This window comes from Eleginops maclovinus, chromosome 23 (assembly GCF_036324505.1).
Source record: "Eleginops maclovinus isolate JMC-PN-2008 ecotype Puerto Natales chromosome 23, JC_Emac_rtc_rv5, whole genome shotgun sequence".
Lineage (NCBI taxonomy): Eukaryota > Metazoa > Chordata > Actinopteri > Perciformes > Eleginopidae > Eleginops > Eleginops maclovinus.
Genome location: NC_086371.1, coordinates 4,112,894 through 4,140,754, shown reverse-complemented (window position 1 = coordinate 4,140,754; position 27,861 = coordinate 4,112,894). Strand labels below are relative to the sequence as shown.

Here is a 27,861-nt window from a genome sequence, read left to right as displayed (position 1 = left end):
ATTTAGCCTTTTGGTCAAATTGATCAATTATCTGTTAAACAATGTAAAGTTAGGGTCATTTTAAAGAAGCACTTTGCTTACAAGTGTTTTAGAAACAGTCACTCTGCACAAGTAGGCCTGACAACTCATAAAGGCCTGTCTCCTTACATTTATCAAACAAGCTTTGCGTGACATCCCATTGGTTCATATTGATCCCTGACTCTGTTATGTCCCGCCTCTTACTTCCTGTTTTATCAGGAAGCACATTGGATCCAGGAGATTTGATCATCACTGGACATTTAAATACCAACAAACATTTCGTTGCCACATTCACCAGAAAGTCACCACAAGTTCTCTGCAATGATGTGAAGGACATGTAAGTTTATGCAAACCTGAAAACCTCTTTCACTGAAAACAGGGATTTTCCCAGTGGTGTGCTTTTAGTTTTATCAGTAACACCTGTTGATAATATTAAAATGGAAGAGGGAATTGATTCAAGACATTCTAATCTTTCCAGTTCTTTGAAACTTTCAACATCTCAGAGACAGATTGGACTGTGGAATTCAAAGTAAGTGCTGAAATACAGTTTGATAGAGATGTGAGATGTTTTTGAGTATGTTTCCTTTGCTACCATTTTTGTCGCTTGCTGTTCGTTGAAGTAAGTGAGTGGTAGTGTTAAATTGTGGTTAGTGTTGTTCTACCTCTCTAAATTGATTGTTTATTGGTTATTTATGGACATGAATCTACTGTAAATTGACAGTGAAACAACTGTAATGCAAAAATAACACAGTAAGTCTAATTTTGTATGTTGTCTCAGATGAAACACACATAAAATAAAACACTAATTGAACAACAGAAATAAGAAGGACATACTCAGTGTTCACACTCTTAGTTCAAACAGTGCAAACACACACATGCTAGGATGCTAACACCAGTACATGCTAGGTCAGTAATACACACATGCCCATTGCAGAAGGGTGAGGCGGTTCACATGACCTCCACCTGGACTGCATGGGAGAAAGATGTCTCCATCTGCTCACCACTCCACCTGAGGAATGCTCTTCTGTGGATCTCTTGGCCTCGCCGTTCCCGACTGATGATCAGTCAGATAGCAATACCTCCCCTACCAATCGGACGACTGCGTCCTTACCTCATCGCACAGGTAGGCTTTTCAACAGACGAGCCAGTAGAAAAAGAGTATTGCTTTTATGGAGAGCCAACCAATGGGAGCGTGAAGATGTGATCCAGCGCTCAAACAGGGCCACCTGTGTTTCGTGGTGTTTGTTGGGGTGATGTTAAGTGGAGATAGCATAGAAGTGTTCGGTGTGCATGCGGCTGTTATACTGATATTTCCATGCTTTGGCTTTTCTTTTGTCATACGCAGATGTTGTTTTGCACTAACATGAAGATGGTTCTATTGTGTTGAGTTTAAAGATGGTGTTGAAGCTGATAAAGATGAATGTAGTGGACCGTAATGTCATGCAATTCTATGATTAAAATACCATCTTTTTAGAAAAATCGGAAATTCATGATAGCGAATGATAAGAGGTTTAAAGCTGTTTGAATTAAATACTCATCTAAAAGTGAAGTACCCACTACCGGCAAGTGACAAAACATGCTCTGTTTTTCTGTGATTGATTTGAAAAAACCTTGTACTTTGCAAAAGGCTCTCCTTACAGTGGAGCATATATTAGCAAATACGCTCAGTTGAGCTGGTTTGAGTCTCTAGTTCATCCTTCAGAAAGCGTGTTTTGTCTTGACAGTTTTAGAAACATCCACTCTCCTGTGCTTTTCTAAACTTTCTTTCACTCCTGTTATTGGTGCACCCTTTCCATCTGGCACCTAAGCCGTATATAACACATCATAAAAAGTATTTGCTAATATTATTTGACCCAGGTCAGTCTTGCGAAACGCTAACCCTAGCAGTTTGCTGTTAAATATTGGACTCTACTCTTTGGAACTGTAGTGAGAACCCCCCCTCCCTTTCCTTCACCACCTCCACCACCTTTCCTCTCCTCCTCCTCTCTCCCTCGGTGTCCAGCGGGGACCAAACAGACGGCCTGTGTTTGTTTCCCCTCTGGTCTTTCCTGATTGCGCGACCAGGCACATTCCGGTCCGCTCTAATCTAGCCGTTAGACAGCCACCGAATTAACGAGAAAACCCATTTGACACACATGCTTCCACTTTTCTGTTTGTTGCCTCCCCCTCCTGAAGCCTGCTTGATTCATACAATTTCGCCTTCATTAGGCTGCATTTCAAGCTGCGGGGCACAGGTAATGCAAAGCATTTCCCCCCTTCAAATTGTAGGCCCTTGCTTCGGTTGCTAGGAAGTGGAAGAGCCTCAATTGCTGCCATTTCCTCGCCAGTGTACTGAGAGGTCCTATTACAGCGTTTAGGTCAGGGCAATTGGTGTCATTACAGGCAGCCAACTTCCCTCCACCAAAGTAATGAATTAGCCTGAGCTATTTGGGCTGTATGATTGCAGTTGCCAAGGGAGATGAGTATGAAGTGGGGGGATAATTATGGTATGTATCCCTGAGCGGATGTGTGCCGGTGTGGGCCAGCCACGGGGGCGGTTTCCACACTTGTGTAATGGCTTAATGTAGCTGCTGACAGGCAGCCGGGCAACATGGAAAGGTGCTACTGTGCTCTGCTTGTAGACTGTGACTGACATGCCAAACCATGCCAACCTGTTTTAACCCCGCGGCTCATTTACTTTAAATGGCTTGGTCCAACGTCCAAGAGCCATTTGTGCTCAGAAATGCTCGTGAGGGATGAATAAAGCTGATTGAATATAATTGTTTACAGAACCCTTTTAAAGATCATTTGCATGGTAATAAAGGGAAACTTTATATTATCAGTTCACTATAAATTGTGCTTAAACTTCATTAAGAGCTTCAGTTTTTTACTAGCTGCAGAGAAAGGCAAGGAAACCATTAACTCCTGGAACATTGATAAATTACCCCCGTAATAAAACAATCGTGAACTTTGATTGCACGGCCCATTCATAAAAAGCAGTGAAAACAATAACCAAGAGGTGCTACTTCATTTACACCGACGATTCCTGGAGGTGGGGGGGCAGGCCTGTAATAAAAGGTATTAAAAAAAAGACAAACATGCGGTTTATAGTCAGTGAGTTTTCATTTGATGTTTTATAAAAAATCTAACAAATACAACCTGAATAAACGAGCTTTGACTAATTTGTTAAAGAAAACAAGTAGTGGGGGGGTTGCTTGTTTTCTCAATGGGAAGTCGAGCGCTGCAAAAGGAACCCTGCCAGAAAGAAGGCTTCACCAAACAAAGAGGCGGGTAGGGAATAATGCTGGTCGGGGCTTGTTGGGCCATCTATGGGCTTCGTTCCAAGCCGCTGTAACTGGCTATAAGTCTTTTTATGGGGACACCCCGAACAGGGGGCCTCGCCAAGGACAGGAACTTTTACATTTCTGCTTGAATGGAACTTTTGCAAGGGGCTGAGTTCAAAGTGCACTTTACAGTCATTTGATTTTTACTGCTTTGTGTATTTGATAGGCCGGGGGTGAACTACAGGACTTGAAGTAATATTCCCTGATTTCAGTCTTTTTTTAAGAGTCAAGTCTGAGGGGAAAACGGGACAGAACCTCGTAAAACTATGGGACGCTGTCTCTATGTACACACACACACACACACACACACACACACACACACACACACACACACACACACACACACACAAGCATTTAATTTCTGGCTCTCAAGCCTTCCCTCTGCTTTTCCTCTCCATCCTGCAGATCATATCTCATGTCACTGAGAGCAGCTTGATTATTTCTCAATACAAACACCATGTGTCTGCTGCATCCATATGTCTGTCATTGTGTCTTCCACTGCAGCTACTTTTTACTTCCCCTTTCATTCAAATTTCAGGCAAAAATGTAGTTTTTTTTACAGGTAATAAGTCCATGGTGTGTAGTTTAGGAAACGTTATTTTGTAATGCTAATTTTTCACAAGACATGTAATTTTGTGTTGGGTTTAAACTCTGAAATCTACGTCTATCCGCTCCACATTTTCCCCTCCTATGTCAGAGTGACTTTGCACAGAAGTCTAACTTTATCTACAGAAACCCTTTGAACCCAAACCAAGTTTTTCCGGTTGAAACAGCCCTCTCATATCACAAGCCCACCGTGGTTTTGATCAACAGATGAAAGAAATTTGGTCGACTTATTAAAAGTTATTGCTTCACGCTGTGGCAAAGTTGCTGTATTTTTCTCTTTGTAGAACGGCCCATTTGCTTAGCAGTTGCATATCTTTCCAGCGATCAGGACTAAGCCAATCCTTCATCCTATCTGCCGCTGGTAAGCCACTGTTGGTGGTATTTATGCCAAATGGCACCAAAAACAAGGGACTCTGCACAACGCCTCCTGGTGGTCCATGGCTGCTTTTGAAACTCTGGCAGAACTTGAATAAAATGACATGTTTTCACTACTTTGAAAAAGAACTGAAGTTTATCAAAAGTCTGCTGAATAAATGGCAACCCAATTAACTTTTTCCTCATGTTTGAATCTTTTCAACGAATGTTTATTCATTTTCTTTCCATGGAGCACAGAAATGATAGCGCTTATCACATAATTAATCCACAAGTTTAAGCCTTTTAGCGACTTTCATCTACATTTGAAGTAAGTGGATCACAGTTGATTATTAAATAAAGTGTTTTTTATTATAAATACCCACTTAACTTGGATTGAAGTATCAATTTTGGTCAATTTGCCTCCTTTTCTCAGTAAGTTATGCCTTCTTTAAGCTCAAACCCATGGACAGGACTCAGGAAACACACTTAATGTATCCAAAACTGTCTAAAATCAGTTAGTGTTTTTCAAAATTGAAGAGAAATTTGTATTATTATTTTTTAATTGTTAAATTCAAGGCTGTTGTTCAAGACACCTCACACCATGACTTCATAGTTGATGTCATTAAGAGGCACTCTTCTATACATTTAGGGAACCTTTTGAGATACCACAACTGTATTCACACACTCAGAAAAGTGACAATTGATGCAGCAGAGCGCATGGGATCCAAATTGCAATCACAACTATAATTCAAAAGTTTCTCCTTTTTATTGCTTACTTCCATTTTGGCTGTTTCTCTTATCCCTTACAGATACAGTGTAATACAACCCAGGTATAGTTTACTTTTTATTTTCCATTGCAGTCAATATACAAATACTGACAGACCGTGAACATCCCATAGGTATAGCCTCTGATATATTAAATTATCTGTATGACATAAGACTTGAAATCAGGGCAGGTTCAAAAGGTACATCTACATGTGTATTGCTTTGATTTGATCTATGTACGGCACCAGATGGATGGAGTATTTCCAATTGGCAAACACAAAGAGTCCCAGGAACAATAACCTGTCTGAACTTCGAATCATTGCGTATTACGAAAAGTTATCTGGATGCTCGAAGAAACCAACCAGATTAAAAACAAATCAAATGATTTCATACAAGCCTGACTTTGTGTCAATCTTGAACTGTGGCCTGTAATGGATGGTGTGTTGTGGGGATGAAGTCATACAGCTCACAGTGTGTTAGAGAGAGTTTCACTTCCTACCTTTGGAAGAGTATGAGGTTAGCATGACAGCTTGATGGATGGTCCTTTTCTGTACACACTGCTTGCGGAATAAGATGATTTCATGTGGTTGTGAAGCCGCCCTGTTCTTGTTGCTTTGGAGCGCTGCAGCAATTAGCACAGTCACCCATTACATTCCCTGTATGATAGGGCTGTAGTGTCTCTAAGTGGGTGTGTACATGGGAAAGGGAGAGCTGCAGTATGTGTGTGTGTTTGTATATGTGAATGTCAAACCTCTCGGGACATAATTTAAAAGCCACAGTTATAGTTTCATAAGACTACTTTGGCAAATGTTTGCAGTGACAAGTGAAATACGCATTCAAGCTTTGCCAGTAAACATTTCAGAGCGTTTCAGTGCCCAAATCGAAGCAGCATCCCATGAATTATTGGATTTTATTTTGCTGTATCAAATTAAGAAATGGAACTTTCCACTCCCATAATCAATCAAACCAAAAGAGGATTACTGCAGTTCTGTTTATTAAAGTCTGTGCTGTGGGAGGAAGAGAAATGATATTACCATCATAATCTAACAACATCATCAACCGAGTATGCGTATGCAACTTCCAACCAAAAACCCACTAGCCCAGTGACTGTTTAAACTCTTTCATTTAAATTCAGTAGCAAAGCAGGAGGTTGATGAGTTAAGCGTCATACCTCTGTGTAAAGTCTTCGGTTAATCTGGATGAATGGGCGAAAACAGGACAAGTTCAACACTGAACAACACTCAACTTTAGTAAGGGTTTGAATAGACTCTACTTATGTCATGCAAAATGATGCCAATACTTAAAGCTGGTCTGCTGGACTTTTACATGTAAATAAACTTACTCCATCTTGAAGTTTATGAGCAAATACCTACAAAATAAACACAGTCCCATTAGCCTGTGCTTTGCACTTAGTTCTATTTACTAATTAACATATATCTTAGCATGCTAAGATGCTAAATTAAGATGGTGAACTTAGGAAACACTGCACCTGCTTAGCAGTCTCATGTTAGCATTGTTGTTGTGAGCATTTGAGCATTGTTGTTGTTGTCAGCATGTTAACTTGCTGCTGTTAATTCAAAGCCGTGTATGCCCACAGAGCTGATACCATGGCTTTAGACTCTTGATTTCAATACAGAACCAGTAAAGGAATAGTTTGTCTGCTGTTTTACTCGGATAACACGTCGATAACTACTAAAAAAACTCACAAAAATACAGTTTCAGTGCCTCCATTTTTCACTAACCTAGCAGTTGTGATGCCATAGCGTTGGTTGATGAACAGGAGCGCTCAATGGGGGCGTCCTGGAAGAAAAAGATGTTTAGGTAATGGACCTTTTTCAATTGACAGGAAATATGGGGACTCAGATTTGATTAATGTATAGAAAGACAGGCACTTCCTGAGATTTGTAATAATCTTCCTCCTCTTCCTCTTGGGCCCTTGCCATCATTCCACCTATCCTTTAGTTATTTGACACTGCAGGAGACGCCAGGCATTCAGGGCATTCTTTGTCCCTGGAGAAAGGAGGAGGGAGACGGGGGGTGAGGCAGCAAAGGGGTGGGGTGCAGGAGGGGGAGACAATACGAGAGGTTCCACTTCGTTCGGCTTCAATAAGAGCGCCCGACACTTTCCACACACACACAAATGTACACACACTCCTCGACCACCTCCCGGCTCACGGAAGGGGTGGAGTTGAGTGCAGCGAGGCAGTGTGGAGTTAGAGGAAAGGGGGGAGAACTAAAATAAAGAAATGCACCACCACCACCACCACCACCAGCACCTCCACCACTACCCGCCCCCTTTCAGTGTGTCGTGGGATGCCAGCATGTCCTGAGCCCCCTTTCTTCCCACAGGGTGCGAAGAAGAAAAACCCTCCTCTTCATAGACCTTCCCTTCTCCCTGCTTCAATGAATGAATTTGACTTTGGCTTCAGAAGCCATTTGCTTGTGATTTATTATTATCCTCACCTGATCCGCTCCACTGCCTAAAACAGATGGGGGCCTAAACTCGTATGGTCCTCAAGTCGTGTCATATCCTTTTTTTAATTAAAGAATGATTCCAGTTTATGAAGAACGTCCACCTGCTGTATGCTCCCATTTGGTTTGACCTCCGGAAAAGCTGTTTATATAATCTATCTGAACTGTTTGCCTGTTTGCTACATACTGTTCTAGTCATGTCAGAAGTTGTTGGAGCGATGTTTGCAATGTTTCCAGATCTTTTAACTGTGAACAAACGTGTAATTAGACCCAAGGTTTACTAATATGGAATTATCCTTAACATGTCTGTGATAATGTGCTAGCATTGTAGAGATACAGGTCTTCCTTACCGAGCAATATGGTGCAAGTTCTTATTGTGTAACACCTTACGATAAAATGTTCAATATTTGTTCAATTCTTTGGTTTAACTATCCAACAATCTGGTTTGATTTACTTAAGACCATTACAACCTAACACAGCTGCTAACTTGTCAATGGCTCTCAGTCTTGTTTGGTAACCTCAATGCTTTTTGTTCCACCAACATCACAGTCATAATATTTATAGGCGCGAAAGCACAATTCAAGTGTATTCTCCTTGTTGACCGACGGGTTGAGGTTGTTTTCATTCGTTTTTATTCATATGCTGGATGTGTTGTCTTAACATCATGTGTGGTTTACCATTTCCTTCAAGTTTTAAAAGTTTGTTTTGGGGGTTTTGTAAACTGATTTTATCTAATTCAAGATCACTTATCCTTTTCAAACCACAGTTGTTTGGAAGACTTTTTAAGATTGTACATTCAGTAAAGTGCTAGTGATGACATTACGGCCATCCTGGCTGTTTACACGGTTCTCAGTACTGATGTAATGCAATTTGTCTCTATATTTTCGACTGGGCAGACTTGGAGGCAGATGCCCACTCCTATTAAAGTGAAAGCAGAGCAGCAACCCATAAGTTTTTGTGAGAAAAAGAGGAAAACGAAGGAGCTGCAGCTACACTTACCACTCCAACATGAAAAAAAGCCCAACTAGAATGTAAAAATAATCCAGCGTAGAATAATTCCACCCCAAATGCTCTTTTAAAGACACGTTAATCATGAATGTAAGCGACGTCAGTAAACCTCAACCGGGGTCGGACGTCCAGCGTTACTCTGTGGCGTAAAAAATTACACCCGTGGCCGGAAACGGGGAGTTACTGTTTTATCTGACCTGAATATTAACATTCTTCTGGAACTGCCGGGAAACCATCAGCCTGTGTTTAAGAAAATATCCCTGCTGTCATGGAAAACACGTAGATGCGCTCTCAACAGGAATGAAGGAAAGACTGTTTATTATTGTATGTATATTTGGATTTTATTTTGTATTAATATATCAATTAAAAAACAAAGAAAACTGCATAGACTTTATCCTCGTGTACAGCAGAAAAATCCCAAAGAATTTTAAAATCTCTTACGTTCTAGACATGCATTTTCTAAAAGAAGGAAAGAGTTGCTTGCACTTTTAAATATTTTGATTAAAATCTTGTCGGTATTCTTAGCAAGACTGCGTAGATGAAATCCACTCGTACTTATTGCGCTTGACCGGTGAGTTTGTTAGCCTAGCTTAGCATAAGACCGGATGCAGAGGAAAACAGGAACGCCTGGGAACTCCCTGAAGATGCTTATAATTTCACTGTAACTTTGTTTCTAATAGCACTTAATACTAATGAACTAACAGTCAATTGGACTGTTGGCTCGGTTGCAAAGAAAGAGGCTGATTCTGTGCATTTTCCCTCATTTAAACACATGCAAATAGCACAGAAGCACTGACACACACTTTTATTACTCCCAGAAACTGCTTTAAAGTCTTATGAAAGTAGTGGCTCTTTAAAAGGGCTTTATTTAGTTAATGTTGAAGATTTTCCCCTTTCAAAACAGCTCCACATCAAGCTGGACTGGCTCTCCAAAACTTTGGTTAAACATGTTTTTGGTTTGGTTGTATCATCTCTATATTTAAAGACGCGCGTATAAATGTGTGTGTGTGTGTGTGTGTGTGTGTGTGTGAGGCGGAGAAAGAGGGAGTCAGTCTCAGAGGCCTGCAGATAATAATAATGTTACAGGAGAAGGATTTTGGTCTCCATTCTGGAACAGTTTATTAGGGGGAAGTCTGCAATTACATATTTTCGGGGTAAACATTAACTAGCGCAGGCCTCCACAACAACAGCAGCAGCTTGGACGGTAACATGCGTAGACAGAAAGTGTATACTTGCATGATTCACTTTTACTAGAAGTGTTGCCACGAAATGGGCTGAGTCAAACAGTCTGTTTTATTTTAGTAAACTATTAATCTGATGCCGGTAGTTTCCAATGGAGGATATTTTGCAGGGCTTAACCAAGAAAACCTCATGATGGAAATAAAGGATCATATTAAATGCGACTAAAATCTTTTGTAAATAAGTTTTAATAGTTTCCTGGATAGTTTAATACTACTAGCTTTATGTTATTGACATTGGTTTTTAAACTTTCAACTTCCATTCTTAGAAATCATTGTGTTGTGTCAGTTTGTTTAGCAGCTGTGGCTCAGGACGAAGACAGTCACTAACCAATCGCACGATGTCTCCTTGGGTAAGGTACCTAACCCCAAATGATTCCCGATGTCCAATAGTGTGTAAATGTCAAGTCTCCTGAGCAGATGACCCCTTCTCTGGAAGCCTCTGTCTAATATGAACGTTTGTAATTGGGTAAATTCTTACTTGTTACATGTCAAATTACTTTCAGGGGTTGCAAAGAATGGAAAAGTGTAATAGCCTATAAATGAGTCAATTTACCATTTTGGCATGGTGAGCTGTGACATGTTCTTACCTCTGCAAAACTGTTGAACCAAAGTAGTGAGATGTGGATTCAGAATCTAAATGTGAACTAACTCAAGCAGAGACATCAATGTATTCCAAATATCAACACCAGATAACATCATGTGATTCCTGGAAGTCATTTACCATCCTTAGATGTCCATGCAGAAACCATAAGTGCAAAATGTGTTTGCTTACAAGTAGGGTTTTAATCTAGCAATTCCTATGTGATATTGACATCCTTTGATATATTCCAAGAACCTCCTTTTAAAAGTAAAAACACACACAATGTTTGGACGAGTTATGTCTGTGTGTACCAACCACATCCTGCATTGTCACCATCCGCAGAGCAAAGGTGTATACGGAAAAAGAAGAGGCAGAGCAGCAAGGAGGAGAGAAAGAAAGGCAAGTCATAATAGCTTACAAATGTTGCCCCTCTCTCTCTTTTTCTATGTGTGTGTGCCCATCTGAGGGCAATTTCCAGACCGGGGCAGTTGTGATGGATCTCTGCCTTTCAGGTGTAATTATTTTAAGAGAGATTGAGCTGTTAAGCACTTGAAAAACATCACAGAGGCTCAGAGAGTGTTTATGCTTTCCGTTCTCTCTCTGAGGTCCCTACCAGGGGGACTCACTCCCTCAGAACACCAGGCGATGTAGCACAAGACACTGGTAGGGCCCATCCATTCCTAGTCCCAGCCTCACTCCAGCATGTGCTCTGCATGGGCCAATCAACTCACTACTCCCGCACTGCAACTGAGACCCAGAATGGTGGATGGAGCTCCCCATTGATATCAGGACAGAGAAATGTTTATGCATCTTCCATGACTGAAAACCCACCTGTTTGCAGTAGAATTTACGATGGTTTTGCCCATTGATAGCTCATCTACTTGCAGGGTAATGATGGTTGACTTTTCTTTAAAGGTCGGCATTTTGAAAAAAAGTCAGATTTTTTAGGAAAAAGTGAACATTTTGAATAAATAGTCAGAAATTCAAAAAAGTCAACATTTCCCCCCAAAAAACGGGAGTTTGAAAAGAAAATACAAAGGATAAGAAATTGGGAGCCAATTAAAAAAAAAGATGATTAGGGCCACGTGAAAAAGGAGTTAGAATAATGAGAAAATAGTGGGAGATTTTTAAAAGTCTCTTCTGATGTGGTGTGTGTGGTCTACAGTGAATGTATTCCTGACAGCCACAGTTGATAAGAATCAAAGGTTCCCATAAGATTCCAGAGCAAAGGTTTGTGTGTCATTTTTGGGGAACTAATACAAAAACTACAAATACTTCAAATGTAACTTTAAAAATGTTATGGCATGATATCATGAACTTGTTTTCTGAGATAAAGCTGGAATATGAAATGATGAAAAAATGATCATTAAGGGTTAAGTAGCTTTGGATAAAAGTGTCAGCTCAATTAAAAGTAGGCTTTTGGAATATGTGAGCAGCAGAGTTTATATTAAGGTTATAAAAACTGAGAACAAAGTAGTGAAAATGCATCCTTTTGAATGTTGACTTGGAGTCAATATATAGGATGCAATCATGTAATTGTTTCATGCATTACTAAACTCAGTGGTCTCAGGCCTCAGTTTCCCTCACACCTCCCTCAGTTACCATGGAGCCGCTCTGTGCTCTTTTCAGCAGTGGCTCACCCTGGGCCTCAGGACAAGGTTAAGGAAAAAAAAAAACCCATGCTGCCGTTAGTGCCGGAGATACTCTCAGTCCAGCTCGCATATTAACCCCCTCCACCCACCAGAGGAGCTTTCACCCGACTGATCTTATCTCACCAGAAAAGGAAATTGGCTTTGATGACTTCCATAAGTGAAGGAGAGTGCAGAATAAATGTCATGTTCTTCCTCTTAAACCCCCAACCTCCACCTCGCCTGCTGTCATCCTCCTCACCTGTCTGGTTACCCCCCCCCCCCCCACCTTAATTCTCCATCTTTCTACTATTTTTTCCATTTCTTTATCTACAGTATATCTATCTCTCAGAAATGAAAGAGGACCTATTATGCTTGTGTGGTTTCCCCTTCCCTGTAGTGAGTTTTATGAAGGATTTTGCATGTAAATGGTCTGCAAAGGCTAAAATCCCAAAGTTCCCTCCTGCAGCACAGGCAGTATGAGAAAAAATAACGTTCTGAACATTAAAGCATGGAGACATGTCACGGAATGTCATAAAATACCTCGGATTTGAGCTTTTCCAGGAGGGTTGCTTTCTCGTGTCGCTTCCTGACAAACCCCAGCTTTCCAGATGAAGAATAATCCCTCTGATCGGCGCCTGCAGCCACAGAACGGGTCAGAACTTCTCAATTGAATATCGCATGTAATGATATGGCACAGTATAGCAGCACCACCCTTATGATGATGGATTGGAGTGCTGCAAAAGCTTGTTTCATTGTGTGTCTGTTGAGATGTTTGGCCTCCAGCAGGACAGAGAGGAAAGGCGGTGAGATTCTTAATATAGCTACATTTAGGTGGTTGTGTACAGAACAGCATCAAGTCATTTCTGTTTTGGGTGTGGTTTGTACCGGAGGACACTGTAGATATTGTCTGCTAAACTGTCAATCATGTGCATCATTCATTAAGTTCCAAATACTTTCGTTTTATGGAACAAACTCCCTGACAGTCGGTGCATTGTCGTGCTGTTTGATTCAAACCCCACCCATCTGGGACTCGAGGAAGCTAAAACAAGCCGTATCAAAACGTTTTTGCAAATGCTCTCCGAAACAGGTCTGTGCAGTGCAACACAAAAGGGCTCACCGACAAGAGGTTGGAAGCAACTGCACAATTTGCTCAATGCATTAAGCTTGACAGTCATCCATTAACTTCCATTCTCTTGCAACGTCTGTGCTGTAGGGTTGGTATTTGATCATACATCTCCTGTTCATTTTTTAACAAAACCGAGTGTTTGCTTCCTCCAAATGTGTATTGCAAAAATGATGAATTGTTTAGGGGTTTTCCCTTTGTAGGGGGGTATAGGTATAAGTAAATGGTCTGCAAAGGCTAAAATCTCAACTTCCCCCATGCCTGTTTACTTCCATGAGACAATGACATCACTATGTAACACTCACGCTTCTATTGGCTAGCGCACATTGTACGTGATAGGCTAAGGGGCGGGACATCTCTTAAGAAGTTGACAAAACACAACAGAGATGGCCAGCTGACCAATCAGAGGAGACTGGGCTCTGGTTTCAGACAGAGGGTGAAAAGAGGTGCTGCAGCACAGGCAGGATGAGGAAAATAAAGAGCTTTTTGAACATTAAAGCATGGAGACATGTCACAGGAGAGGCAAAAAAGACAAATATGAACCTGAAAATGAGCGCTATGTCTTCTTTAGGGCATGGGTTTTTTATCCTGGCGTCATTTTGGACGTGATTTTTGGATTTAAGCAGCTACTCAGTGCACTAATGCAGAAACACACTCAGTGAGTCCAAATTCCTAGAGCGTCATTAGATCAGATAAACAAAATGTAATCTGTGAAACACAATTTTCTGAAACTGTTTTTGATAAACACCACCTGATTAATATTTCCTTGCATCAAACCTGTCAGGACACACGTCTGTGTTTCTTTGTCCTTCCAAAGTGGCCTTTTCTGTCCGTTGACTGGAAACACCTTTCCTTCTCTTTCACCCGGGACAATAGCAAAGAGAACCAAAGAATTTTCTATTTGTCCACATCCTTTGTCATGCCGTATTAGTGTTATTTCCAGCCACCAGAGCCCATCACACTCCATCAAGGGCCATCTATACACACAAGTCAAAATGATTCCATTAATAAGTCACCTCCGTGGTATTTAGGCGAAGCTTGGGATTTAAGACTTCCTCTTTGCTTGGTGGAATTTGCCCGGCCTTTCGGAGCTACCTTTGTGTGACTTATGTGCCTCCGGTGGATTAGGAGTACTCAAAAGCCATTTAAATCACAATCCCTCTGCGTTCCAAAGCAATGCTGGAAGGACAATGTAGTGTAGTGAAAAAAAAAACTCAACAAGTACTAGGCTGATAGTTATAAAGCAGCCATATTCCAAAGAAGGGCCCATGAATAAAAGTGCAAACCCCTCTATTAGGGGGATGTGCCTGAACTTGAGCTGAAAGGAATGTTTTGGATTCACAAGGATCGTGTGTGTGTGTGTGTGTGTGTGTGTGTGTGTGTGTGTGTGTGTGTGTGTGTGTGTGTGTGTGTGTGTGTGTGTGTGTGTGTGTGTGTGTGTGTGTGTGTGTGTGTGTGTGTGTGTGTGTGTGTGTGTGTGTGTGTGTGTGTGTGTGTGTGTGTGTGTGTGTGTGTGTGTGTGTGTGTGTGTGTGTGTGTGTGTGTGTGTGTGTGTGTGTGTGTGTGTGTGTGTGTGTGTGTGTGTGTGTGTGTGTGTGTGTGTGTGGTAAGGCTCTGCATGAATAGATGAATTGACCCCAGGTTAGCATGTTCCATGTAAACGCAGGAATCCAACATAAAATTCTCACTAAAACTAAATTTGAGCTCATGCACAGCTGCACAATGCCTTCACCATGGTATCATCGACTTCATGCATATCTGATATAGTCATGAAAGATGGCCTCTGTGTTAAAAAACATCTGCGATGCATACTTTCATAGCCCTGTTTTTATCATGAGAGACTGTTTGTGTGCCTCCTCACAAGCTTGTGTTTGTGCGTTGCATGTGTGGTCAGAGAAAGCAAGGCCGTTTCCTTCTGAAAAATGCTGGGAAAGGGACATAAATCTCCCCTGGCTCCCGCTGGGACGTCACGGAAAACGGAGACCTTAAAGGCAGGCGGGCTAGCAACTCAGGGAAGGAACGCAAACATCAATCGTGCAATCCAAGGAGAGCGTGTTCTGGGTCCTGTCGGATGCTTAAACCCAGGCCAGGAAGTGTGCATGTGTGCCTGAGCATGCTTGGCTTTTCCATGTGTCTTCGTGTGGTGTTGGTGGATTTGTTTGAGAGTTTCAGTTGTGTGCAGACTGGTCTAAAAAAAACACCTTCCCAGACTCCCCTCTTCTGGGGTGGAAACGGGCAATAAATAGCAGGGTATCTCCTGGCGGCGGTCCAGCCACCGAGGCCCTGGCAAGGAAGTGAGTCATTTCAGTGGAGAGAAAAGCAGGAGGGAGGGGGGGTATAAGAGGATTTTTGTGTCTCTTATTATCAGTCAGCCAAGGCAAACCACACTGGCAGGCCAAAGAGGGAAGAGGAGGAAGTGGGGGGGAGGAGGGGAAGGTGGTTGGAGGAGGTGGAGAAAGGGGGAGGCACTGCCAGTGTGATAGGGCCTCTGCTGCTGCTGCTGCTGGTATTTGGCTCTTTTTAAGAACTGACTTGTGACCTTCCATGCACAGCGAGCCAAGAAACATGCTGGGAGAGTTTGTTTGCTGACACCTAAGCGATGAATGCTCTCCCTGCATATTCTGGGTGCTTTTGGGTTATTTGAAAAAAAATCTTTGGTTAAGGAAAGTATCCGTCTTTTCTTTTAGATTTGGGTTTTCATTTTCAGCTGGGAAAACAAAACTCCTTTTCATGATTTTGTGTGTGGCAAGAGTCGGACGACGGGCTCCAAACTAAAGTAGAATTAATGTCAGATAAACTCTACATTCTTTCATATAGTTTTGCCATCATTCCTTTTGGTCATGACGTTCATCACTCATTGAGTTCATTGCTATCTCTGTCTGTAGGAATACTAAACGAACACAGGAAAACAGGAACAACACCTGTGGTGCGACTCCCAACAGGAAGTGTTTCAATGTGCCACAGGCATCCAAATAAAATGCTTTTGGAATTGCAAACAGTGGCTTGAAACCCACTCCTCCCTCGTCTTTTTGATGCATGAATTTTTGGGGTCTGTGTCTCAGTAACTTTGTGAAACCGACAAACCAAGCATGCAATTCATGCAGCATTTGACCAGGTCACCAAAAGAGGAAGAAGTATATTTCTACCTGCAGTGCAAAGGGAAATGGATGTACATTCCATCCATCCATCTTCTCCCGCTTTTCCGTCAGGGTCGCAGAGGTAACAGCTCCAGCAGAGAGCCCCAAACGTTCCTTTCCCTGGCCACATCAACCAGCTCTGACTGGGGGATTCCAAGACGCTCCCAGGCCAGCGAAGAGATATAATCCCTGCACCTGGTCCTAGGTATACCTCTCGGTCTCTTCCCAGCTGGACGTGCCTTTAACACCTCCCTAGGGAGGCGCCCAGGTGGCATCCTCACTAGGTGCCCGAACCATTAGTTACCATAAATATGTTAAATAAATGAACAAGGACCAGTCTTCCCACCGTAGCTTATCCCATTAGATTGTGCAGGTAGACTTCCTGGTTCAAATTGACCTACTAACCGTAGAAGGCTGCAGGAATGAGTCCTCAAACCTGGAAATGAGTTAACAGTTAGAGTTAGCATTTTTCAACTTTCAGTTCCCTCGTCTGGAAGTCAATGTTTTTTGGTTTTTTTTAAGCGTTATTGGTTAGATACCTGAGATAAGGTCTAGAATCTTAAGAGATTTTCACATTATGTTCTACGAGGTCAAATACGTTAATAAATAGCCCACTTTTGGTTTAACTTCCAACGACATTATAGAATTTATGAAAGATATATGCAAAGAAACTTGTAACTTCATGGAAACTTACAGTTAACCTGCACAATTTACAACTGATAAGCTGAAACTAAGCAGGATAAGCAGTTAAAGCACTTACACAATGTTTGATTGACACATTCTGGGAAGTGCAGCACAAAGATATCACACCTCTGAGCCCTGAATATGCGCGACGGAGGGAACATGAACAAATGAGAAGCTTTGCTGATTTACACTTTGAGGCATTTATCGCTTGTATCCACAGCAGCAGTAGAATGAGCCTCCTGTTTCCATTATCAACATTACACATCCGGTCTGAAGGGGCCTTTCAACTGCATAATCATAAGTCACACAATGAAAAGCCACCACTGTTAAGCAATGAACACCTACCTCCACTCTGGCCCATCTGAGTTCCCAGGTGGGTGTACAATATGGCAGACCTTTGTTCCGTGTGTGTGTGGAAAAGCACACACTGTCAACACGGGAGAGAAAAGCTAATATTTACCACGTATGGCCTCGGCTTTAATATTAGCTAGAGGCGCTAGTGGAGGGAGAACAGAGATCTCCCTCTGGTCTCGCTTCCTGCCCGAAGGCAATATCCAAAAATGAGTTTTTTTAAGCTTTTACTGCTTTTATTAGACACAGATAGAAAGGAAAGTATCAGGTTAGAAAGAAAAATAACGAGGTGTAGGAAATGTCATGAGTTGGAAACAGACCCAAAGCATTATGCAACACCTTCTGCTTTGTTTCTGTACCAATCACATGTTTTATTAGTTCTAAATTGTAATATACTAATGTGTTAATTTCACTTTAACTTACAATGAGCCTACAATTCAGGCTAATTCCATGTATCTCAAGCAGATTGAGTTCCTGCAATTACATTTTATCCTAGTTTTGAGGTTTCTAAGAAGTTTAAACTGAAAAAATCTAATTTCCCTTATTTATATATATATATATATATATAAATAAGGGAAATTAGATTTTTAATCAGATAATGTAGTTTTTTTCAGTTTAAACTTCTTAGAAACCTCAAAACTAGGATAAAATGTAATTGCAGGAAAGTGCATTCGGTCAGCTTTGCAGTAATCTCCACAGAGATCTTCTCCAGTCCACACAGCAAATATTCTGTGCATATTTCCCCCTCTTTGCTTCCAAACAGGAAATGATCCCGGGGCCATTTCTCTCCTTATGGCCCAGACCAGCAGAGTGCATACTTAAGACATACTGGCCGTGTCCCCCTGTCTCAGGAAAGAACTCCAGACAAGTTCTTGTCCAAGCATTTCGGCTAAATACCGCATGAAATGAGTCAAGCTGTGGGGCTCTGGCGCGGGACCCACATCAATATCCTTCTCATGCCGGTGGCCAGGTGTCGAGGGGAAATTCTCAATTGAATATTGTATCCAGCTTTCTGGGAGCTCGGGGAGCTGTATCTTGGGTGGATATTCGTTTCTCCGCCTCGCTATGCGCCCCGTCTCCTCTCCTTCCGTCTTGTTTTTGGCATTCCTCCGATCCGGCCCTTGTGCAGTCTGCTGTGGCTCCTACTTGCACACCTGCCACGGAGAAACAGCTGTGGTCCGGCACAACATCATTAGTGCAGCTGAAAGAGAAGGAAAGGCCTGCGTAGCGGTCCCCCCCCCCTCTGTTTACTCTCCCCAAGAGTTCAACTCCAGGGCATCTGTACAATGGACAAACATTTTTACGATAAAGACGTGCAAAAAGTTGTTCACCCCAACATGCTCTCACAGCTAGGACGTGTAACACGATCATGATGAAACCTGTGGGAGAGCAGGGGTGCTGAAAGAGAAAGTTATACTTTAAGAAAAATATGTCCTTTTGGGGTGTTCTCTGCCCACAGCTGTACATCGGATGGCTTGCGGCAACCCTTATCCCTACATGGCTTATATTGCCATGACCACAGGTTTTGGTAAAGCATGAAAAATGACCTCTCTTAAATTCAGATTTTGAAGCCTGCAGGCAAGACCTCACCTCTTAGCACTAGACCGGGGATCTTTCGTCCATCTGGGTATTTACAAGCAGTCGAGAAACATGGGAATATATTACGTACACTGCTGTAATTGATACGTGCTCAGTGACTGTGGAGGACAAGGAGAGAGGAAGCGCTTCCATTGATTTGTAAAGATACTGGAGTGTAGGCCTCTCTTAACAGTCTCTGTTCTTCCAGAAACAGAGGAGGGAGATTTGACCCCTGTGGGTACCAAGGGCTGCTGCGGAGAACAGACGCCAAGCCACAGACCCAAGACTCCACTGTAAGAAATGTCCATTTTTGCAGGGACTGAGATTTTTCTCCAGCAATGGATTATTATAAAAATCAGGATTCAAGTCGTCCATGTCAAATGATATAGTTTGGCTAAGCTTAAGGATTTATAGGTGCTGGTTTATAGTTTGTCTCTGTACTAACAAATGCTTCATTAGTGAGTGTTTACCATTCATAATGCAACGCTTAGACACTGCTTCTGACTGTCTACAGTAAATTACATTTCGTAGTGGTCCTTCTTGCTCTTTAGTAAGCTTATATGAGCAGAGTTTAAAAGTTAATGACCTGTCCATTCTCACTTCAATAGCAAAGGTCAGGCACACTTTCTTTTCATTTGTTAACACGATGGGCAATCAACATTTTGAAGGACATTTAAGCGTTTCTGAACGGCCACGTATGAAGAGGCAGTGTGCTGGAAATTGGCCACCGTAGAGACGTCATGTATGCTTAAATTTGAGAATGGCGTGCACACTTTCATACAACCCTATTCTGAAAGGCGTTCAGGCTGTAGCACGTGGTTATTCAAACTACATATACAAATTGTTTCTATACTATAGAATTAAAAAGCCCCTGGAGAAATGAGTCTTTCAGGACAGGCTCTCTGACAAATTGGCTTTAGGTCCAATTGGATATTTTACGGACCATTAGTGTGTTTTGAATAATGGGCCATTAGAACAACCATTGAATAAAAACTTCTCTACAGCGGCGTTTGTGAATGAATGAATGTGGGAATTATTAGTGTTTGACTGCAAACCACATGGTTGTGATAATGCATAATTTTGAAAAGAAACAAACTTGCTTCTGATTTTGTTTCTTCACGGTTTATTGCAGTTATTCAAACTTAAACTCCATCTGAAGTTGATAAATGAAAGAAAAGACTGCTTTTAAGTCATTTCTTTAGTTGAATAAGTTTGGACGCATGACTTAATTCCATTTCTATTCCAGTGACACTTCACTTGTTAAAGAAATACTTCGTTTCTGTGAAGAGTGATAACAGGGTTGATCACTCCACTTATTTTAGGGGTGATGTAACTTGGCTGAAACTCTTTTTTGGAAACAATTGTAGAAATATGAAATCATCTTTCTTTCCTGTGAGCTGTTTTTCTTCCTCTAAGAAGGAAGAAAAAAGCCACTTTAGGTCTTAACACGAGATTAAATAACCTGTTTGGATGAATATTTCTTGCAGTGGATACCTACCGGAGAAAATCAATCCGTCACCACGCGCACAGGAAGGAAGCCTGGGCTGGGGAGAGATACTGCTCTTAATGACATGTCTCTGTGTGCCTGGACCAGAGGGGGAAGTAACCGGATATTTAAACAGAGATAAGAGTGTGTGCCAAAGGGGCCGGGATTGGATATGACTGAAACCCCATGGCAACCGGCCGGGGCTATCGGATATGGAAAGGTAAATAGTAATGCAGCCGTAGCATGTTTTAATGCTGTAAATTAAAAGCTCATGTAACATTAATGCGGGGATGATATATAGGTGGTTACCTGCTGCCAAGTTTTCATTAGTGATTTCCTCCATGCTTCTAGCAGCGCGCTTGTTTTAAATCAAGATTTGGAACATGCGTTTTGGCTCATCAGGATCTGTAAGCAGAAATCAGATACGTTGTGTTTCCAAGCAAGAGCATTCACTGCCACACTGGAAGGAAGGAGATGAAAGTATCATTTGCTTAACCCTCTTAGACAAGAGGAAGAGAGAGGAGATGAGAAAAATGTGTGTTAGTGAAACGAGAAAGTTGTGTGTTTATCTAACAAATATCTGTGGCAGTTAAAGTCTGCCCCTTTACTCTTACCTTATACTGTATATACTGATATAATCTGCTCCTACATTTTCCAGAACGGATTTGACATCTCCGAGAGAACAGGTCTGAACTTGTTCTATCCAGCTGTGGCTTTATACAAGTTACTCGCAGCTTAACCGCAACCTGTGTTGTGGCTGCAATGCATTCTGGTCTGTTGAAAAAGCTCCCGTGGACGGAGGGATTGGTACCATACACCTTATTGTGGCGGCTGACCAGTTTAGTCCACAGCATCTGATAGATTTAGATACAATCGGAGGATGAAACCCTCTTTATTGTCACATACATGCACACAGCAGAGCACACACAGTGAAATTGGTCCTCTGCATTTAACCCATCCTAGTACTAGGAGCCCGGGGAGCAATGGGGAGGGGGGATTGGAGGTGAACTGGGACCTCTCCAAGTAGCAGTCCATTTTCCATATTTCAAGTCTGTTCGGGGACTTGAACCTACGATTCCCAGTCCAAGCCCCTACTGACTGAGCCACTGCTGGACAAGATTTATTTAAGGTTGTGCAATCAAACCTCTCTAATGATAAAAGGACTGTACTTTATAGCGCTTTATCCAGTCTTTACGACCCCTCAAAGCGCTTTACATACTATGAGTCACTTGATACGCCACTCACTCGCTCTAGGGAAGCTAACATTCACACACACTCACACACCATTGGTCATCAGGAGTGATTCAGGGTTCTGTATCTCGCCCAAGGATACATCAACATGTTGACTGCACGGGCTGGGATCGAACCAACAACCTTTTGGTTGAAGACGACCGCACTAGCAGCCTCAGTCGCCCTTCTAATGATGTTAGGTAATGTCAAACTGTTTAACCAGTTATCCTCGGAGTAGATACTAAATAGACCAAATGACCAAATAAGGCTCGGATATAGATGGCATACAATGCATATGCGCTTGTAGCAACCATAATTATCTGGTCTGTGAGAGTCAATGCCAAACTTTTGAAACTAAAAACTTGAAGGTCCAACAACGACTCTGCAAGAAAAATGTATCCCCCTCATTCAGGTCCAGAAATAAAAAATGCAGTATCATCTGCAACAAAGTGCAACACGCATGGACTACACTCCTCAATCAAGCACAATCCTGGTATGACCTAAACTGGGTTGATATATTATTCACCAGATGACCACTGAGACCATGCTCATGATCGTCACCATGATCACTTCCTGCTTTAGAAGATTTCTTTATTGAGTTTATTTACTTTCTTTCTCTCACTCCTGCTCTCATTATTTTTATATCCAATCAACTCTCATTAAACTTCATGTGGTTATTACCCAGAAGACATCCAGTAAATTGTACCAGCCTCCATAATCAATGGGTAAACCAAAGCTTGTACAAGTTCCCAGGGATGCAGGTCAAGCAAGTATGTCCGGTATATTGTATATAAAACAAAAATGGCAGTGTCTTCTTTGCCCTCGTCTCACTCCCACACTGAACACCGTATCAGTCTCTCAGTGTTGGGTTCTGCATAACCGGATCACGTTCCCTCTTCAAGATGCCGATCAAAACCAGTTTTTAAATAAAGTTGTTGACATTTTGTTATTCTATATTTCATGAATCCAAGTCACACTGCTAATCAGAGTTGCTCACTATGAAACTGACGGTGAAATAAGTTCACAAAACAGTCCGACGGTGTGAGGTCCAGAGCTACCACACCTTGCCAACAGTAACAGAATATTCCTGTTGTGCCACGATGTTGACGTATGGCAGGAATTCCATGGGAGGTAATGGGAGCTAAAGGAGAATATTCTGGGAATCAGAGGTTGATGTGAATCGGGGGAATGAGGGTATCATGAAATATTTGCTCAACAGATGGGTTTTAAGCCACGACTGACTATCACTAACCCCTCCAACCGCCCCTCGTACACACACTCCATGTTTCAAGCTCCTCCAACCGTTGGCAAGGCCGCAGTCCTAACCTCCGCCGGCCTCGGGATCAGGTGATGCTCCGCAAAAGGATTAGCGGCAACTGGATCCTTTTGGCATAGGCGCAGGAATTTTCATTACAATGATCTTGGGTGTGGTGTGCCAGGAATGCATCCTCAATAGGAAGGAGAGGAATACACTAAGGTGAAGTGTAAGGGAGTGGCGGGCAGGAGGGGGGATTACGGTGGAGCTTTTGGTGGGTCACATTTCTTCCCAGTCCACTACCTCGTCTCATCTCTACTCTCCTGTGTTTACAGTTTTCAGAAATATGAACACCCCAATTCACTGTTAGATATGTTTGAGTACTGCTTGATACGTTTCCTATCGAACCCTCAAGTGTTTGTGTGTTTAGATTTGTTGATGCTTTTGCCTAGTGTGGCAATTTCGGGTATATTGCTCTTACTTCTTGTATCACCAGATGTCTTTTTTCTTTGGAAAACGTTTCCAATATTTAACGAGGTGAAATTGAAAGAATGCATTCAACACCATGACTACACAATAACATAAACACTTTCCATGAAAATATACGAGGTTCAGCATGTGACGCGAAGGAAGGAAGGAACCCTTAATGGTCCCACATTCAGCATTTGACCCATCCTAATGTTAGGAGCAGTGGTCTGCCATATGTACGGCGCCCGTGGAGCAGTGTAGGGAACGGTGCCTTGCTCAGGGACACCTCAGTACCTCTTTCAGGGACTTGAACCGATGACTTTTCGGTTCCCAAGCCAAGTCCCTATGAACTAATTGAATATCGTGTTCATTAATAGTGATAGATGACAGGTTGAGGTAGCGACGCAGTGTAAGTACAGGAAGAGTATAACCTGCTCTTGATGGACTGCCAATACAAGACTTTGGACTTTACTAATATAAGTTTCTAGAAGGAGCTCTCAGTTCATACCATAAATCAACATATGTCTAAACAGATCATAATGCTCCTCTTGCAGTTGGGATGAGACATTCCTTTTCATTCCTTTTTAAGTGCATCTTAAACCTTTTTACCTGAGGGCGTGTTGTACCCATATCACAGGAAATAGCGATGTGTTGATTATTTCATTTACAAAGTGCTGGATAATGTTAATGTGTTCCTGCAGCGGGGCCTCAACATGTTTGTGATAACTTGCACACACTGGATTTGTGAGTCAGATTCTTTTTTATCAAATCTCCACTTGAGTAATCAAACAGGTGTCTGGTGTTTAATCTGGCAACTGAACCTGCATTTAGCAAGTTTTTCCGCCCTGGTCCCCCCTCGCATTGAAACTTCATTCTCTTTGTTTAGTAACGTAATGCTATCGTTGCCCTGTGCACTCGCTGAGAGCTGAGGACCAGGCGACCATGGCTGAAAGGTCTTTCCGATTGCAGGTCACGATTTTGGCAAGGGGGGGGGTGGAGAGGGGGGTAGAGTGAAAAAAACTCATGGGGCAAAGCTCTAGAATTACCTCCACAATTGCAAAGTGAAAGCCGTTCTTAGAGGGGGGGGCAACAAAGAGCTCTCTGTCTGGGTAGCGCCTTTTGGCCAAGGAGAAATACTATCTGCTGCCACGGCCCCCCCATCATGCCTCTTGGGCTGATTACGACAGCGGGGCAGGGTGGGCAGAGTGCCGCGCCAGTGCCACGTCCCACAGCTCCATTGACAATTGTTGCGGTCGGCTTCTTCCATTTACATGCGGAGGATGAGAAGGAACAGAACTATAGCTGTTATACAGATCTTTAGTATCCGTGCGTGAACCATTAACCTCTGACTGCCCAATGACTCTCACGGGTTGTGAATCACATTCAGATGCATTTCTAGAAACAGAAAACGACTTTGTTGATCATATAGTAATGGAAATGTGTCTTTTGACCTGGTTTATCTGAAACATGCACGGTACATGTTGGTTATATTTGATAAAATAGGAATACTTTGCTCATTTTCCACCTTCTTATGTATATATATACAACATAATGCAGCTACACTATAACAAGTTATCATGTATTGAGTTCTGACAACTCAAATTCTGTTTAAATAAGTACATAAAGTAAGGTGATTGTTCTTCTTCTTGGTCAGTATTTTTATTTTTCTTCATTTAAAGCCACACCTTTTCTTATAGTTGTGTATTTAAAAAAATTTAACTTTTTGGACATTATTTATTATAATTATTATGGCACATTATTAACACAGTATACAATACTACTGTACTATAACGTTTAGACGTATAATGCCTAAAATGTTCTGTTTCTTACAATTATCGAAGAGGTGCTCCTTCAATTATATGTTTTAATTTGGAGGTTGTTACAGCCCAGCTTTTAAACGCTGCAACCAGATTGGAAACCAGAGGATTTTAAAAGGTTACAGAAGACATATTTATTCACAAAAAAATCAGTGAAGAACTGAAACAAATGTGAACGTCAGTAATGTCAGCGTGTATGGGTTTGTGACAAAGCACAGCCAACACAACCGAACAGCTGTATCCAAATGAAGAGGGAGGGCAGGGGGCTCTGTGGGAAGGTGGTGGGGTTTATATGTTAACCTCCCAGGTGTGTCTCATCAAGCTGATGATCCAAATCCTGGAACACAAACAAGAGCCAGCAAGCAGCGAACATAGAGACCCTTAGTGGGGTGGAGGGGGGTTCGTAACAGAGGTCGTAGTCAGTGGTGGTGCTCACAGGTGATCTGTTGGAACGGCAGTGATAAATGTGGAACTTAGTCAGTACGAGTGGACGCTGTAGTTCTTGTTACGAGGGCTGTGTAAATGGGCAGATTTCACGCTCTGTAGTGGTGAGAAGTGCAATATCTGTCACTGGCTTCATTTAATCCAATTAGTAATCCTCAACCTTGCTTTCAAAGGCATTACGTGAAGAGAAGAGAAGGTGCTCCTAATCGCCGTGGAATCTGCGAAGATCCAGAAAAACACCCCCCCCCCCCTTTCCTCGACAAGCTTTTCAATTTTCCAAATGTGCAGATGGCAACAGCTGTCTCTGGAGGAGCTTGAGATATTGCAGCAACTGGAAAAGCATTTTAATTTCTGCTATGTAAGGTGACGTCTGACGTGTTGTCCAGAGCTTCTCAATACAGACGCTTTGAGGAGGATTTTTCAAGTTAATCTAATTGAGTTCAACGAAGCTTTTTGAGCATTGGATATTTTCAGTCATTCAGATTCATGTTGCTGAAGTTGGAAACTTTGCTCATGACTAAGCACGCTGCATCTCCACAACCTTGAGTCTTTGTATTCTTACTTTTGTTTTTAAGGCTCATAGACCAAAAGTAGGTAGAGAGCTTGCAACCTAAATACTTTCCCTGAACAAATTGTGATTTAATAAAGTCTAATTGAGGTTTTTTTCCTCTTGCTCGCAATAAAAAATTGCCAGTGTTTTAGCCACCCTTTTTCTAATAATTTGCTTATGAGAATTTGACATTTTTGGCCATCGTACATTACGTAATACTGCACTACTAAATGAGGCCATGAGGCAAAAATCTGCCTCTTAGCGCAGAGCTGTTGGGTTTGGCAGGCTGACATGTGTACAATTAGTGTGACAATGACCACGCAGCTCCCTCCTGTGGATCCTCTGCAGCCTGGTGATGGTGAATGAGAGTTTCTAACAAGCGAAAATGATCACACAAATGCATAGTTTATACTAACAGTGACATCGATTAATTCCACTACCGTCAGTATTCCTAAACCGATTGCCTCCTGCTCCTCCTGACTGGATGGGAAAGTTGTGCTTAGCCACTCCTCCTTTGACTTTGGGAAAGAAATTGAAAAAAGGACAGTTGATCAGGGTTACACCAGAGCAGACCACTGAGGAAAGAGGAGCAAACTTCATCACAACAACACCCCAACTCCCTTTCCCCCCGCTGCACGTCACCCCTAGGTCCTGAATCACTTCCAAATCTTATACATTCACAGGCCGGGGCTGGCCAACTTTCACAGCTGTCGCACATTTTCAACAGATTCCACCAGCCCTAGATGAGACTGGGGAGAAGACATTCCTGCGCCATTACACATTGGCTAAAAGGAATTACCGTTAACATCTGATATTGTGGAAGTGGGAAATTTGCCACCCTGACCTTGCCCAAAGCACTCCGGAACTCAGGGTCATGGATTTATTATCTCAGATGGCCCTCAGAGGTCACAGGGGGCCGTTTTTTCCCCCTCACTGTTCCGGCAAAAACCCCTGCAGCCCCAAGTGTGCTATTCATTAAGTACACTGTGCAGCTTTGTGTGTGTGTGTGTGTGGGGGGGGAGATAGGATGATGAGGGGGGGTGGGGGGGTTGACTCGCAGGGGTGGGAGACACATGTTACTGTTGCTCTACGGGTATTTGTCATAGGAACGGCATGTCTTGTCAGACTGAGAGGCCATTCCCAGCTGTTGGGCTGCAGCACCGTGATGCGGCCTGAGCCAATCCCCCCCGGAGCAACCATGGTCACATAAGCAGGATGCCTCCGATGCACAATTGCACAAGTGTGGGAGACAAATCCCCCGTTCAACACCAATCTTTCTATTTTCTTAAATGAGAGAGAGGTTTCGAGTCCATCTGAAACCTCTCTTCACAGTTAAACAATGACACGTTACTGCACATTTGAAATAGAAACAACTATGTTTTTTAACCGGTGCAATTTCAAAATATAGCTAATGCTAATGAGTTAGATAGTGTTGCCGTTTGTGGGCATAAAGTTAAGTGTTGGGCAAATTAAATAGTCAATTTAGATGATGCTAAATAAAAGAAAGCAGCAAGTCTGAAATGTGAAGCTCACGCTGAAGTTTCTTCAACTTGCATTCTCTCTTGCAGCCAGCAGGGGTTGATCCAATTGTATAAAAGTCTATGAGAAAATTACACTGGATTTATGAGATCAGTAAAGATTTTCCTAATAAGTTTATGCTCTCATCACTAGGTTAAGTCTTCCTCAGAACAGCATGGTGTTCATTTTGTAGTATTTGGTCCCAATTAGAATAAAACGAAT

The 27,861-nt window shown here is 42.2% G+C and overlaps 1 long non-coding RNA gene across 2 annotated transcripts; it reads left to right on the top strand.

Moving 5' to 3' along the window:
• The first annotated feature begins 243 nt into the window (after positions 1-243).
• On the top strand, positions 244-10,767 carry LOC134859505 (uncharacterized). 2 transcript variants are annotated; one of them, XR_010165111.1, is made up of 3 exons: positions 244-355; positions 953-1,141; positions 10,710-10,767. It is a non-coding gene; the product is annotated as an uncharacterized LOC134859505 (long non-coding RNA). The 2 variants fall into 2 exon arrangements; XR_010165112.1 differs by lacking the exon at positions 10,710-10,767 and adding an exon at positions 7,416-7,464.
• Positions 10,768-27,861: the final 17,094 nt, after the last annotated feature.